Source organism: Malaclemys terrapin, chromosome 15 (assembly GCF_027887155.1).
Source record: "Malaclemys terrapin pileata isolate rMalTer1 chromosome 15, rMalTer1.hap1, whole genome shotgun sequence".
Taxonomy (NCBI): Eukaryota; Metazoa; Chordata; order Testudines; family Emydidae; genus Malaclemys; species Malaclemys terrapin.
The window spans coordinates 25,422,946-25,438,272 of NC_071519.1; the positions used below are offsets into that span (position 1 = coordinate 25,422,946).

At 50.4% G+C, this 15,327-nt stretch overlaps 1 protein-coding gene across 2 annotated transcripts in view; it reads right to left on the reverse strand.

Annotated features, from left to right (window-relative positions):
• The window catches only part of B3GAT1 (beta-1,3-glucuronyltransferase 1), a 51,598-nt gene extending 41,508 nt beyond the window's left edge, over nt 1–10,090 (reverse strand). For both annotated transcript variants that reach the window (XM_054005360.1, XM_054005359.1), the window contains exon 1: nt 9,746–10,090. The gene's annotated coding sequence lies outside the window, so the exon portion shown is untranslated. The remainder of the gene's footprint in view (nt 1–9,745) is intronic.
• Between the last annotated feature and the right edge of the window lie 5,237 nt (nt 10,091–15,327).

The window sequence follows — 15,327 nt, forward strand, 5'->3', positions numbered from 1 at the left end:
TCATTGAAGGCAATAGGAGTTTTGCTTTTGACTTCGCTGAGAGCTGGATTGGGCCCTGAATTGTTCTGGTTTCATCTTTGGTCTCTTTCCAGGTTGATGGAAGGCAAGGAAACTGGTTGAGTCAAGCTTTTTCCTTCCCTGAACTAGCACGCTTCGCTCTTTCAGGTGCGAGTCCAGGGAGGAAGGGAAGAGACCATGTTGCTTGCAGAGATGCTTAAGAACCAACATCCTGCAGAACAACTGAGATAAGGACAGGGGTGTCAAACTCCTGTAACTAAGAGTAAAGGTAATGCAAAGTATTATACAATTGTACACTAATGAAATGGTTGGAGCACAGGGTTAGGGGCCAGGATTCCTAGGTTCTATTCCTGACTCAAGTCTCCGTTTCCTATCTTTAAAATGGGATAATAATAGTAATTAACGTGATTGCAAAGCCATCCGTGTTCCTCTGGCAAGGGGCGCTTTAGGACAGCAAAGGATTATTGCACCCCAGCTCTATACATGAAACTGCATGGGCTGGGCACTGGGGGCAGGACTTTAAACTCAAGTTTCCACATTCCATGAAATAGAAAACTGGTTGCTGGTATTTCAGAGGAGATGACAGAGCTTAAGGGGTAACAAGTGGAGGGGATTTTTAGAAGGGACTGAGTGAGAACTCTGCACACCTGCACTCTGTAGCACACTGCCCTGTAACAGCCCAGGGTTAAATAGGGATTATTCCCAATTAAAATTTGAAGCAATACATTCCAGTGGCGGAAGCTGACGAGTGCACGGCCTTTAAAACATTTATCAGCACTGCTCCAGTCAATTCAGCTGTGACTGTACTCTGGTTGCCTATTGACACACTACAACCTGCAAGTAGGAGAAAATTCCTAGAAATTAACCTTCCTTTCACTGGTCTTATCCTCAAGTCACACTTGAGGGGCAGCTGCTCCGCTCAGCTATACGAAACCCTGCTCTGCACGTTGAGAGGAAGGATGGTCTTGTGAGTAAAACACTTGACTGGGACTGAGGCGGCTTGGGTCAATTCCTGGCTCTGTTATAGACTCTTGGCGTGACGTCAGGCAAGTCATCTCCCCCCCTGGCCTCAGTTACCCATCTGTAAAATGGCACAATGATGCTTTCTTTGTCTGTCTTGTCTATGAACACTAAGCTCGTTGATGCAGGAACCGTGTGTATGTACAGCCCCTAGCACCCTCATCGCTGCTGGGGCCTTGATACACTACTGTAAAACAAACAATAACTATCATTACAGACTGGAGTTAGAGCTTGCAGTGGGTCAGCAGTGACCCATTAACCCTTTCCTGTTGAGAATAAACACATCAGCTGTTCTTAAAATACTCATAGCAGCCCAGGATCCTTCCTACAAAAGCTTTGGTCTTGCCCATCTACGGGGGAACTGTCCATAGCAAAGTAGCAGGCCTGCCTGAGCAGAGGATTTAATCTGCAACCCAACACGAACGCCCTCGCATGGGGCTAACTTCACCCGAGCTGCAATTTTACCCTGTATTCCAGTCTGAGACCCACTAGACTTATTTTCCCCAAGATTTCCGAAGTTGCAAGGCGGCAGAGTGAGTCGCCCAGGCTGCCTCAGCCACTAGGTTTGTAGGAAAGGGGGCTCGTTTTCCTTCTAACAAACACCAAACCAGATTTGATTGTCCCACCAAAATCCCCGAATTCCTGTCTTTGGTGGAGTTCGGTACCAGAGGGGAAAAGGTAACCACCTCTTCTAGGGTTAGTCTGTCCTGCTGGCTGAGGGGGTTATACACAAACAGCACAACTGCCCTTCCATGCTAGAACCAGATTGTTTCTTCTCCTTTGGCCGAGTTGGCACGTGCTGGTGGATTTCCAGGTCTTTCCCACCTGGGGTGAGCATTGCTTCCACCCTCATTACCATGGCACATCACCCAGGGGAGATGCCCAGAATGGGTTTGGGGATTGGGAGCTTCCCCGCCTTGTAATCAGGATCTACGGAGCACAGTGCAGACTCTCTCATCACTGACCAAAGAGCTATAAAGTCTTGTTTCCCTGTAGCAGTCAGAGACCTTAAATACCTCCTGTTTATCCCTTTGGGAAGGCTGTGTTCACTATCTCTGCATTAGCCTGGCTGTGAACCAGGGCCTGGGGTGCAGCAGCTGGCAAATTGCTGAAAGACATTATGGTTCCCAACACCCAGCCGGTGGTGGAATTTTAAGAGTCTAGAAACCCTCCATTAGCAGAGAGGTAGGATGAGGCATCTGGAGAGGAGACGGGTGGATTCTGTGTCTGCATTTCTTGGTGAGAGAGCTGCAGATCACAGACTGGACATGCAGGCCACAATGTGCACTTGTGTGTCTATATATCGAGTGCATGTGCACAGGGCCGGCTCCAGGCACCAGCCGACCAAGCACGTGCTTGGGGCGGCACCTTATAAGGGGCAGCAGGGGGGTGCTCACGGTGTTTTTGTTTTTGTTCGTGGGGCGGCGCTCGAGGGTTTTTTTTTTGGTTGTTTCGGTGGCGTGGCACTGGGGGGGGCGGGGGCTTCGGCGGCGCAGCGCTGGGGGTGGGGTTGGGCGGCCCGGCCCGGCGCTGCGGTTTGGGCAGCCCGGCCTGGCGCAGCGCTCCGGGGGTTTGGGTGGCCTGGCCCGGCGCTGGGGGGCAGCGGGGGTTTGGGCGACACGGTGCTGGGGGGGGGGGGGTTTGGCCGGTGCGGCGCAGCGCTCTGGAGGTTTGGCCGGCGCGGCACGGCGCTCGGGGGGAGCGGGGGTTTGGCCAGTCCGGCGTGGCCCTGGGGGGGGGTGTCGGCGGCATGGCACTCGGGGGGGGTGGGGGAGGGAGTGTTACGGCAGGGCAGCACTCTTCTTTTTTGCCTGGGGCGGCAAAAAAGTTAGAGCCAGCCCTGCATGTGCAAACACATACATGGGGTGCACTGCACTGTGCGCATGCATGTTGAACCACTAGTACAAGTACATATACATGTCACAGGGTGCACATGTAAATGTATCTGAGGGGATGCACGTTGCAAGGGCATATGTCAATGTTTTTATGTACGTGGATTTGTGTGGGAGGTGCACGTCACTATGTGTGTTTGTGATCACACATGGGTTTATGTTTGCTTGTATATAAACCTTTGGGTGAACAACTGACTAGTGACATCTAGTGCAATTCTTGAATTCCTTCTGATGGAAGGAAGGAAGAAACAAGAAAGTCTAAATTTGCTGAGGTTATGGACCAAAGACATCAGAGATACAGAAAAGCCTGCTATCTAATGACAACCTGTCAGAATTGCTGATCTTCCATAGACATACTGAATGAATTATTAAATTAACCATACTGCTCAGAAGACACTATATTAATGACTTCTGGAAATCTTTGTCCATATATTTAAGGTACCAATAGGATGATGGAGCAGTCTTACCCCTTCCAGGGTCTTACTCCAGCACTCTCCATGGTGGGTTTTGTCCAGATTAGATAAAACTTCTTTACAGAAGGGATCAATTCATACATATTTCGTCCTTCTATGGCATCTTTCATCCAAGGCTCTCAAATGATTTACCTTAGGAGGTAGGGAAACGGTATCCTTGTTTCACATATAGGGAAACTGAGGCAAGGAGGGGCAAGTTACTTGCCCATGATCACATAGTAAGTCAGCGGCACAGCTGGCAGTAGAATCCAGGAGCCCTGTCAGTGTCTTTCTCTAGCCACTAGATATTTGCTTCCTCCACCACCTCACGTTTCTTCCACTCCCTTTCAAAATGGATTTGAAAACCTTGCCCCCAGTGAGTGGATAATGCAGCTCTCACACTTATGGTTATCAGGGGCTCTGCTACCTGCGGATCTCTAGAAGGGGTGCAATGACGACACAGCTCCAGGAGAAGGACTGGGCCTGAGGAATTTTGTGCAACCATTTAGCAGCAAGTTAGAACCAGTGGGAGAAAAAAAAACCCACCCCCACTTAACATCAGCATATAAACTAGAGACAAACGGAGCAATATGCAGGCTTGTCTGACCAGGGATTTGGGGGAGTGACACCTAACTAGTGGGCACAGAGGCTCATCTGGGTGGCAGCAGAGAGCTGTTGTGGCCCCAAGGAAGTTTAATTGAAAATCCATTGTGTGAAAGTGATTCACACCCTGGTGAACATATTAGAGCATTAAGGATGCACTAGACTGGACACTAAGCAGAGTGCTGCAGACGTAGGCACACACACACACACTCTCCCTCTGCTGCAGTTTAGAGCCCTAGGCTGAGAACAGGTCTATCCCCTACTCACCCCAGGCAGTGACACTGCAAGCTGTGCGGAAAGCACGGAGACACTCCAGAGAGGATGTTGGACACAGTGAAGTACATCAACATGTCACAGAGTCCTGGTCAGCAAAGGTTCTGGGGCTCAGAGTCTTGGGATGTTGGGTACCACATCCTGCTCTGGAGGTGGAGTGTGGAGAAACTGGGGGGAGGGATTGCAGAGAATGAGCCGCTCACTCCCAAGTTCTGGACCAGACTAATGCAGAGCAGCAGGTTCATTGTGCCCACAGGAAGTCATCATTGCTGAATTCCTCATTACAGAACCTTTTATTTAGAGCCCAAATGGCCAGGATAGCCTCAGCCAAGAAGAGGATATGAGGACCGCTACTTAGAACCTCACTGGGAAGAGCAAGAATCCCAAGAGTTATTAAGGACACGGGATTTGCTCTTCTGAATCAGACCACTGGGCTAGCTCATCTGGTATCTTGCCTCCAGCAGTGGCCAATATCTGATGCTTCTCAGATGCCCCTTCCCCTGTCCAGTTGTACAATGCAAGGAAATTACTTGCTATATTCAGATGATGCTTTGAAGCATGAGATTAGAATCCATCCTATTATATCACTGCTTGTAAATTAGCCAGCCCCTTTAAAAATCCCAGCTGCTTGTGTTTGAGTTGGCAAATTCCACAGACCGCTGACTATACACTGTGTAAAGCAGTGTTTGCTTTTAAGAAATGTATCTGATTTAGGCTGACTGTTGGAAAAATATTTCCTGCAAATGAGGTCTAGGAGCCTGCGGAAGAGTCACCCCTGGGGAAGGGGTGAAATCTCGCTTGATTGGCACATTTCAAACTTAGATTGGATAGAATGCATAGGGAATAATCCTGCATTGGTTAATTAATATTAACCTGCCAAAGGAGGGAGTGAAGCATGATGTTATTGCACATGAATTAACAGGGAGAGCAAGGATGGTCTTGTGGCTAAGGCACAGGACAGGGACTCAGGAGAATTGGGTTTAGTTCCCAGCTCTGTCACTCCCTGTGTGACCTGGTGCAAGTCACTCCATCTCTCTGTGCCTCAATACCCCTGGGGTGTGTAGCTTCCACTAAGGGATGCGGGGAGATATAGTCATTAGCTATGGCAAAGCACTGCGATGCTACCGTGATGGGGACAGCGTGGGTAGCTAGATTGGGATGCGGAGATTATAGGTCCCACCCTCCAATCTTTGCTCAAGCAAAATTCCTATTGGGTTCAGAGGATGAATTTGACCTAGATGCTTTGGGATGTTTCATTTGCAGCCTTCTCTTGGCAAAACTCATCCCCCTTCTCTGTCCCAGATGTATATTCTGGACACCTGATCCCTGGGAGTGAGGAGAGGATGGGGGTCCAAGACAACTAAGTGGTTCAGGGTCTATGCAGAAAGACAAACTGCACACATTACAGAGAAAGGGGACCAAGGAAGCTCCCATGCTGGTGATCTTTCTGCTCAGTTGCTCCCAGCAGACACACAGATCTAGAGGGAAGCCCTGCCAGACGCTCCCGCATCGCTGGGGCATCTAGCCCTCTCTGGACTTGCTGCAGACGCTACTCCCTTCCCCAACTGCTGGAACACAAACGCTGCCAGACTGGATCAGACCAATGCCCCATCTAGTCCAGTAGCTTGTCTCCAACAGCAGCCAGCAACAGACATTTAACAGGAAGATCCTGGAGTTACAAGACAACCAGGCTACCTCACCAGCCATTTGCTTGCCCTGGATAATGGGCTTTTTCTGTGCTATTAAATACTCCCTTCAAATGCAAGGCTCCTTTAGCTTTAGCCCATCCTGACTCCCAGAGCAAATGCCTGATACTCTGTGAAGGAGGACTCTGGATGAAGAGGTCGAGAGAGAATGCCTCAGAGGCCTTTACCCTGAAAGAAGGGGATGCAGATAGAGGGATGAAGTGTCCAAAAGAAAAAGAAAATAAAAAAAGACCTCTGGCAAATCCACAGGGAAAGAAACCCTGGAACCCAGCCAGGCTCTGGGACTTGATTCATCACCACAGGACAAACGGGCAGCAACACAGTGTGAGCTACTATACCGCACCTTCTCTTCTCTCCGATTTTAACCTCCCAACTGAAGGAGGCTTTGGGAGAGAAATTGGCTTTTGTCCAACTTCTCTGGAGCTGGCAGTGAAGGGACAGGAGTTACAGAGCGCAAGGGCCTTGCAAAAGGTCCAGAACAAATACAAAATACCAAGAGCTCCTCAGAATGCAGTATTTGCCTTAGAGTCCCTTTGATGGCAGCTCCTTCCACTTCCCTAGGCTTCCGCTGTTGCAATTAAAATGAGGATTCAAAGGACAGCTGAGAAAAATCCATTTTCCCCTTAAAAACCATCCCCCTCTCTATTTAACAGTGAGCTCTCCACAACGCAAATGTGCCTGAAAACCCCCTGTTGATCTCTCTTTGTCACACTCGCATTCTCTCTCCTCTCCCCACAAGGGAGTTGCATCAGTCATTATGGGAACTGCAGCTCTCCCCAGTTATTGCTACTATTTGTCACAAATAATCATTTCTCGTACTGCACCATAAACGGCCCTTTGCATAGAGCGTGTGAGGTGTTCTCTTTGCTCCAAAGAGCTTGTAGCCTCAGATCAAACAAAAGACAAAGACAAGACAGGGAAGAACGCTGAGGTAAAAGCAGGTTGTGGAGGCAGGAGGACAAAGCAGAGTACGGAGGATTTCTTGCTAAAGGAGAGAGAGTTTGACACCTGACCCAGAGCTTATGGTAGCCTTACCTGCTACTACAGCTGGACAAGAACAGAACGGAATCACCGGATGAGGCCTGGGGTGCACAAGAAGTGGGAGACTATTCTAAGTATTGGGATGCTCCTGCACATGCACTTTTGGGACAGGAATGGCACTTCCCATCCTGGTATTGGTCACCTGCAAGACCAACTCTAACAGAGGGAGTTGCAATTTTATTTTGCCTTGGGAATGCATAAGCACAAAGCAACATCAAACATACCTTCCCAGCCTCACAGCATGCAGAATCCAAACAGTCGGTGGTATGGGGTGAGGATCTTCACTGTTGCCTTGTGAGGTTTTGAGAAATGCTGCCCCCACCCCAAATCTTCCTGTATGGTCACTAGCTTCCTTGCTCCCTCCTTCATGTTTGTGAGGGGCTTCTCTTTGTTTTAATTATGAATTGAAGGCACCCGTCTCCTTCCCTACACACGGGACCTGATCCAAAAAAAATCAATGGCAAGCCTTCCATTGACTTCTGAGAGCTTTGGATCAGGCCCTTGAAAAGCTCTTCTCAGATCCTAATAAACCCTGCAGTTCCCCTGCTGGCAGTAAGTGCTTGCCTGGAAACATCACACGGAAAGGAATGGATGCACGGACAAAACGTGGGATTGGTGCACCCACCGCCTGGCTCACATCAGCCTTGCCCCCATACCCTGGTATTGAGAAAGCCGGCTCTCATTAGGATGGCTGCTGGGTTGCTAATGACTCCAGTTCACACCGCTACCTTGGAAGGGCTGACAGCATTTCATTAGGAACTCCTATTTTTAGAGGGATTTGTAACTCAACTGGGTGGAAAAATGAAAAAGTGCTCTGAGCCACCAGCCACAGTATGAATTTACACACACACATGCACAGACACACTCCCCCTCACACGTGTGTGTTCAACCAATAATCAGGGTTCAAGAAGGGAGGAAAATAAAATGACAGGTCAACTGCCTTTACCCTCTAGTTCAAGTCCCCCTTTGGCACTCCAATGACTGCTTCCCGGGCCCTCAGTCCATATCAAGGACTGGACCCTTGTGGTATAATTGTCTCATTTGCACAGCTCAGTTATTTAACCTCTTCACTGCCAGACCCTCCTCCTCCCTGATGCTTCAGCGCTGCTCAGTGAAAATGGAGCTTCCATTGGGTTTAACTGGCATCTGTTTGAAGGGTGAACCAGAGCCACCAGGCAGTAGTTTTAATTCGTCCGTGTTTGAAAACTGGTTGCTATGGAAAGTGCAAGAACTTTTTTCGATGAGGATTTCCCCTACCCCCTTTCTCACTTTCGGCCCAATCCTGCCTACGCTTAGTCACATAAGTAATCTTTACTCATACAGCCCCGAGCCAAATCTTACCCACCTCACTCATGCCAGTGAGTAAACGGGACTACTTGCATGAGCAAAGCAGACAAGATTTGGCCCATTGACTTAAAAGAACCTACTTGTGTGAGCAAAGATTAGTCACTGTGCATTTATCCCATCCTAGCCTCACATTTCGACAGCACTCCTTCTGCATTTACACAAGCTGGTGACGCTCACTGCACAGACACAAGCGATTACGGATGAATACAATAGACTGGTATGGTCCCTTTGAGTCTAAAGAGTGTTGGACTAAGCTCCCTATATTTGTCTGGAAGCAATTATCGCAATCAACACCACTTCCGAGTTGGTGAAATATTACACCCACTATGCTGGGCCCTTAGTATCAAGTCATGTGCGAGAAACTAACTGCAAGCGCCCCCCCAAACTGGGTCCTATTGAACTGCACTTGGGGGCAGCATACAACATGATGTACCCCTTGCTGCTGCAATAATCTCTGCACGGCAAATCAAGTTAGGGACTCCCAGACAAAATGGGGAGTTCCTGGGCTTTTGTCCAGTCGGGTTTCATACCCATAAACGTTATGCCCATTTCAATGCTTCTCCTAGAAACTGCTGGACTGAATTACCTCCTCCCCCTTCTCCACCCCCACTGCTATTTCAAGTTGCACTTTCTGCTCTGCTGAGGATGAAATATGACTTCCAGGAGCAGGGACCCAGGGAATGAGTCACACAGAGAGAGGGGCCCCAAAGGAAAAAGAGAGAGATCTATTTATCCATACCAGGCTCCCCCCCGCATCCCAAACATAACTTGCTCTGCAGATTCCTCAACAGAGGAGGGCTCATCCATTTTCCCCCCGTCTTCCTCCAAGGAAGAGAGCTCTGAAAGCTTTTCCTTTAAGCCAGTCCAGAAGTTGGCTCGCACCAGAGCCGGCAAGAATGAAAGAAATTCCTCCTCCCTCCCCCCAATTAACAGGAGGACGACGACTAAGGAAAGAGCCAAAGGATGCGCCCACTGCCCCGGCTTCCTTCTCTCAGCCATATCTAACACACACAATTACTGTGCACGGGGGTGGGAGGGAGGAGGGCAGGGGCTTAGCCCACTGCACTCCCCTCGCACCTTCCCAGCCAGCCAGGCACAGCGCTACAGGAGACCTAGGAGCAGGTGTGCCAATGGAGATGCAGCCTGGGCAAGCCAGGGAGATTCTCAGCTTCCCAGCAATGTCCCTTGGTACTTCCGAGGCGCTGGCTCCCTGCATCGGGGTCGAGTCCCGCAGCACCCCTGCACAGCGGGCAGCCTTACGTCCATGTTGCACCATCCGAAGGCGGCTGGTGAACCTCGGGCTTTGCGGCTCACCCCCTCCCCGGACGCTGACCGCGGCGCACAAAGGAACTCTGTCCAGCTCAGCCATGCAAACCCGAACACAGGGAGTTACCTTATCCTGGCAGCCTGAATCGCCTCCTCTCTCCATGGTGAGCTGGGAAGCGGCTCCCATTCATTCCTTAATCCTTGGGAACAGAGGCACGATTGAGAGCGGCGCCTCTCCCTGGCATATGCCTCCCCCCCCCGCCAACTCCTCTCCTCTGCCTTCTTTGTCTGGGGTCGTGTTTTAATCCAAGCACAAACCGAGAGCCCCCCGCCTCCCCCTTCACCCAAACCAGATGACAGCAGAGCGACCCTCCTCCTCCAGCTGCCGGCTGCTGTGCGCTCCGCTTCCCCAGGTCTGGCTCTCTGCAGCGCGGCGGTGGGAGAGAGGGGGAGAAGGTGGGTGGGTGGGTGGAGGAAGGGTTTGTGTCTAAAGCAGCACCGACAGCCCCCCTCCCCCTCGGAGAGGAGGGCCCGCACTGCTAATGGTCGGTACCAATTTATTCCACTTAGGCAGGGGGCACTTCTCCCTGCAAGGCGGGGACAGAGCCTGGGAACGCTCCGAGATGTTCCCTCGAGGAATTGGTTTCAGCTCCCCCGCACCCCTGGCTCAGCCTCTCCCACGGAGTTTCAGCCCAACGTGCAACCAAATACAGAGAGAACTGGGGAGGAGGGGGACTCCGGGGCAGCTGTCCCTTGCAAATGGGCTGCAGCAGCAGCGGCTTCTGGGCCCCCTCCCTCCCCTGGGATTCTGAGGTGGGGGCTCAGCCCTTTCGAGGCACAGGGGACCATGAGCACAATTCAGATCCAACTAGGGGGGCTGGGGAGCAGAAACCCCCTGGCTTGAAGTGGTTTCCATCACATACAGGGTTTGCAATTTGGTTCAATGGCTCTCAGCACCTCCACTATACAAATTGTTCCAGCATCCCTGGTTTGAGGGTATTGGGATCCAAAGGAGTGGGTTGGGTCCAGCACTCCTCTCCGCATGTCAACTTTTCAGCACCCCCTCACCCCCCCATCTTCCCCACGCCTGCTATTGCTGGATCCTAAGTAGGGTCAGCCTCTAAGTTTTGCAGGGGGTGGGTCACACGGGCCAGACCTCGTCCCCCGACTCCCTTTCTATCTAGGACCTGTTCTCCATGCCATTTCCTCCTTCTCCCTGATCTTCCCAGGATGTACTCCCAAAACCCCCTCTGCACGGATCCCAGCATCCGATCGCCCCCTCCCTCGTACATGGGCCAGGAAGCCAGAAGGTGGAGCTGAAGCGTAATTTTCCAAGCGGGGAGCACAGGACAGAAGTTCGGGAACGGAAGTTCTGCTGCAGCCGGAGTCACAGGACCATGGAGAGGGAATGGGAGAGCAGAGAGCTGCCCCATGTGGCTGCATGGATACAAGACTGCCCTCATTTTGTTCAAAGAGACATTGACCCAGGCCAGCTCAGAGGGGCAGGCTGGGGGAGCTCCAGACCCAATGGGCAGGCAGGGAACTTATCCCCTCACCCATAAGCCAGCAGGGCCACCAGGCTTCGGTGCCCTGCACGGCATCATGGAGGAGACCAGTCTACAGCGGGCAGCATCCTAGCAGCATCACCAAAAGGGTCCTAGCCTCTCTCTGGAAAGCCCACCTCCACCTTCTTAACCAGCTGGCCCTGCCTCAGTGGAAAGATCTATGTGGTAGCAAGCGCCTCAGGGACAGGACAACATCCCAGTGCACTGTTCCAGCCATTGGGAGAGGGGAAGAGTGCCAGCAAGCAAAAGGCACCCATCATAAATAGAGATTAAAGAAAAAAAAATCTAATACCTTTCCAAGACCTGAAGAAGAGCTCTGTGTGGCTGAAAAGCTTGTCTCTTTCATCAACAGAAGTTGGTCCAATAAAATGTATTACCTCACCCTCCCTGGTCTCTATAAAAACCATCTGGCAAAATTCAGAATATCCCTGTGATTGTAATAATAGCATCTACAGGCCCGCATTGTGCTGGCTGCTGCACGAACACATGGAAAGAGACAGTTGCTGCCCTTTATAGCTTATGCCTAAATAGACAAGACAAAGGTTGGGGGAAGAGGCAGCCAGAGAGGAATGATTTGCTAACGGTCAAAAAGCAGGTCATTGTGGCAGAGTCGTGAATAGAACCCAGGTCTCCTGATGCCTAGTCTAGTGCCCTACACACTAGATCCCACTGTCTTTCAATAATGGGGAGGATTAGGTACCCTGGACATCATATACACCAGGGGAGCCCGCACCTGAATAACTGGGACACTAACACTTCACTTGGGAGTCAAGGGTCTTCCCTAAGTCCCGGCCTTGGTTGTCCATTGGTTGAAGTAGCACAAGGACACCCAGGACAATTAATTCCTTTCACACGCCAATCAATGTGGACTTCCAAGTCAAACTTGGGCTAATTTACCCTTTACCTGCCACCTCCCGCTGCCAGCGTAAGCAACCTCATTTTTGCCACCTCTGTTCCCGATAGAAATGCCCCTTACCTCCCACCTGCAACATACACCCTCCTGTAGCTGCAGCTATGCCCTCCACCCCCAAGGCAGATCACAATGTCATCACTAATCCTGCCAGCATGGTGAGAAAGATCTAGCTACAGGATCACAAAAAGGACCAGTGAAAAACAATAGCTACCTGACAGTTGCTGTAAGAAGCATCAGCCATCGAAGAACTGAGACCCAGGCCATTTCCACAGCCCCACTGACAACTGCATTCTCAGGACTTTGCCGTTAAGGCAGCAATACGAGCGCCCCAGTTTTCCGACTCATATGTAAGCCACCCTGTCTCCAATGGAGTTCAGAGAGTTCTAGGCCTTCTCTACAAAATACCAAGGACCCACGCACAGTCAAAAGGTAGCAGGCATGCACCTCCCAGCTCTCTGCACTATAGCAAGACTGGAACTTTTAGCACGTAAACTTTATCTGTTTCTCTTCCCCCCCTTTCATCTCTCTGGAGTTCAGATGCAGTTTCCGCCACCTCCATGAATTGGATCCCTAACCGAGAAGGTGTCATGGACTCAGCGGCCTGCTAACTGTCCAAACCGAGTCTGTTCAGGCACCATTCAGACAGATTAATAAGCACATTAGCTTTCACCTTCCTCTCTGTGGGCCAAATTCTGAGGCACTTACTGAGGCAAAACTCTCAGTGAAGTCAGTGAGAGTCTTGCCTGAATCCACTGGGGTTTTGTATTAGGGGGGAACAGAGACTATGTTGAAGTGCCAACGAAGGTCAGACATGAGCATTGCAAACTCCGTTCCAGACAAGACATGGGGGACCCGGATGGCTCTGGACTAGATAATGGAATACAGAGCAGTCTACATCTAGATCACTGGTTCAGCGTGTGCCCAGCCCAGGAGTGGCTGAAAGTCACCTCTGTGGGTTCTACGTGAAGTGAGTTGATTGTCTCCATCCAGTCCTCAGCGGACAGGTGTCCACCATGGTCACAAAAAGCACTAACGGGTCCCTTGTTGCCAGTCTCAGCAAAGGAGCCTGGATTAAATAAACCACCAAGTGTGATGTGTCCTTTCTCTTTAGAGGCCAGGTCACCAGGGCCAGTGGAAGTATAATGGCAGGAGGCTGGTGTGCCAGAGAATTTTGCCCAGTGGCTGCCCCGCATGTGGTACCTGCCTAATGGGTAAGTAGAAGACAACTTCAGTCTCCAGGGCTGTCAATCCAGCACCTTTCCCCACTTCTGAAGTGTTACACAGAAAAGAAAACCCAGCCAGGCCAGCCTTTCCCCTGCTGCATTTCCCACAAATGATCCAGTTCCGGCATGGGAAGAGAACATGGCCCTTTTGTCACTGGGCTTTATCATTTTCAGCAAGGTACCTAGGGGGAGCTCAGCTCCAAATACTCTACTCGTTTGGCAATTTTGTGCCAATTCAGCTGGTAATAAGGGTTTCGCTGAGCTCTACGTCTATTAAAAATTCATGATGTCCAATTACATCGAAAGGGCGGACGCTGCTCAGGGAGCCAGGGGCATGTTTAAAAAGCAATTGGGGTGTCACCCTTATTAGGCCAGGGATCTGTGTGGAATTCCACACAATGCATGGTGCAGGCTTTATGCATGTGTGTGTGTGGGGGGGGGGGGGGAAGGAATAAAGAAATTGAAAATGGACTCATGCCACAAAGTCCAGCTGTATATTTTGAACACTCAAAACTCTAACGCTCCTTGGATCGGGTCATAACAGGAAATAGCAGGGAGCTGCAAATTCAGGGTCATCTCTGAACTGGAGTCTCAGAAGACCCATACAAGTGAGGGGTATTGGGACATGGCATTCTAGCCCTGGCCTGCTGCTAACAGCAAAGAAAATGGGCCGGGGGGGGGGGGGAGACAAGCAAATTGAAAATTACAGACTCAAATTCAGTTTGAGCTTGTTCCATGGTCAAGCAGCGCAGCAATGGTGCAGGGCTGCTGCTTAGCCATTCATCAAGGGTGTCTCTGTGACCCTGGCACTGGCTGCACATCGACTTGTTCACATGCATGGTATTGTGCGCACCATATATTCGCTGGTGCCACCTTCCAGGGCTAGGACAAGCCTGGGCAAGATGGAGATGGGCACGAAGAGGAACTCAAACAACCTCCCCCAAGAGACTAAGGTGTAATGGGTGTGTGTGTGTGTGGATGTTGTTTACCTAGAAGGAGTAAGAGCATTCTACACTGGACATGAATCTAAAACAGGCAGTGTAGCAGTTGACAGCAAAGTATCTAAACTGAGCAGCATGATTTCCGTCCCCGCTCCCAAACCCCGTTCTTGTTGCAGCACAAATACCCTCAACAAAATATACATCAAGAATATACTTTGGGTGGATGCAATATAAATTCAACATCTTAAATGTCATTTTTTAAATATTAATGCTGTGCTTCTGGCTAGGATTATGTAAGGTTTATTACCACAGGATGGGAGGCACAAGAAACCCTCCACTAGACACAATCGCTGGAGCAATCAGGCTCCCAGCCTGACAAACTGCCGACTCGCCAGAGTGGTCGGGTGGCCCAGTTCCTTTGCAATGCTCTTTACAGTCACGTCCCAGGCCCAATACCCACTTGAGGCAGGGCTAGAGTCGTCTGAATCTTGACTGGATTTTCCCCAGGAGGGGGCAAAGCTGCAGCTCGACTCCTTTTCCTCCCTTTCCCCAGTGCACACAGCTCACCATCTGGCATTGTCAGGAGGATCTCTGTTCAAAATTTGGCTACGACTAGAGACAAAAAAAACAAAAAACAAAAAAAACAGGAGAGTATGCTTCTCTCCATTGCTAAACAATAACCTCATTAGCAGAGGTGCAGTGGGCGAGATAATGATGGCAGATATTTAGAAAATAATGGCATGTTTCAGCTGTGCGCGCGAGCATCTAGAATCATAGAATATCAGGGTTGGAAGGGACCTCAGGAGGTCATCTAGTTCAACCCCCTGCTCAAAGCAGGACCAATCCCCAACTAAATCATCCCAGCCAGGGCTTTGTCAAGCCAGGCCTTAAAAACCTCTAAGGAAGGAGATTCCACCACCTCCCTAGGTAACCCATTCCAGTGCTTCACCACCCTCCTAGTGAAAAAGTTTTTCCTAATATCCAACCTAAACCTCCCCAACTGCAACTTGAGACTATTATTCCTTGTTCTGTCATCAGGTACCACTGAGAACAGTCTAGATCCATCC